Source organism: Microtus pennsylvanicus, chromosome 7, assembly GCF_037038515.1.
Source record: "Microtus pennsylvanicus isolate mMicPen1 chromosome 7, mMicPen1.hap1, whole genome shotgun sequence".
Classification (NCBI taxonomy): domain Eukaryota; kingdom Metazoa; phylum Chordata; class Mammalia; order Rodentia; family Cricetidae; genus Microtus; species Microtus pennsylvanicus.
Genome location: NC_134585.1, coordinates 119,635,556 through 119,637,046, shown reverse-complemented (window position 1 = coordinate 119,637,046; position 1,491 = coordinate 119,635,556).

Sequence of the window (1,491 nt, the reverse complement as noted above, 5' to 3'; positions counted from 1 at the left end):
TATATTTAGGTTTGAAGAGGAATCTTCGATACAGCCAGCATTCCCGTGGCGTTTGCTGTAGCTTATTTCCTCCCCCTCCCCCAGCCCTCAGAAGCTGGGCGTGGACCCTGGAGGGGAAAGTCCACCTACCTGTTCTGTAGCTGGGTTGCTAGGTCTCCGCATTCCAAAGGAAGCTTTCTAGGAGGGATAGAGCCCTAAGGAGGAACAGCGAGAGAAGGCGCGGTTTGGGCGACCTTCTGGGGAGCTGGTGTCCCTCCTGGATCAGGTTACTTTCAGACCAAAGGGTGGTTTGGAAAGGAGATCTTAGAAATAAATAAAGATGATAGACAGACAGACAGACAGACAGATAGACAGACAGACAGATAGAACAGGTGAATTGTCCCAGTTACTGGAAAAATTAAGGTAAATTAACTCTCTAGGTAACCCCTTAACTATACTGAGTGTATTTGTACTGAACAAATAATAGGAGAAAAAGAGGGGAGCTCCGAGTCACCCACAGAAACCTTTCCTTGGAGGAAGCACTCAGGCGGATCATCAGCCTCAGGTCAAAAAAAAAAAAAAAAGCCCCACCCACCCAAGTCCCTCTGGCCAGAATTCAAAAGCCTTTAATCCTAGCAGAGACAGGTGGATCTCTGAGTTTGAGGCTAGCCTGGTCTACATAGAGAGTTCCAAGCAATGTATTCCAAAGATACATTAAGGGGGGGCAGCATCAAAGGTATGACCCCCTTTTCTGGAGGATCAGGTGTGGAAGGACAGAGCTGAAGAAATGGAGTCAGGTGACTTTAGACACCAGGCGGCTGGACCTGCCACGGAGAAGGGTGATTCTCTCTCTTTGAGGCTGGCATTTTGGAGCTATTGGAATTATTGACAAGCCTAACAGAAGAGTATGATAGAGGCAGAAAGACACAAATGATGTGCTTATGGGAAAGTCTCCTTTCAACCCAAATAAGGGCAAACTTAGTCTGAACCTTTAGAAAACAGGTAAGATTATACTTCCAGGGATCATTTCTATACTTCATTTCTAGAGAAATTTAAATGTGTAGAAAAAGAAAACAGGTATGTTAGTGGGGTTGTGGTTGAGAAGACTGCTTGCCTAGCATGTTCTGGGGATTTGGCTCAGTAGAAAAGGATTTGCCTATCATGTCCAAGACTCTAGGTTCAACCAGTTGAAGGAAGGGTGTCATGGGAGCGCACTTGCCTAGAAAATAAATAGGTGAAGGAGAAAGCTGGGTGAATGGAAATAAGAAAATGGACAAAGTGTTTGGGTGGAAGCATCACCCCAGCCGCTGACATTCATACACCCAAAGAGTCTGGAATGTTTGGGTTAAGCCTCACCCCAACCCCTGGTGCCTCTGTACCCAAATAATCTGGAATGTTGGGGTTAAGGCTTCACCCCAGCCCCTGGCATCCATATATCCAAAGAGTCTGGAATGTCTGGGTGGATAGTTCCATCCCAAGCCCCCTCCCCTGAGATGCTCAAGACCATGCCCA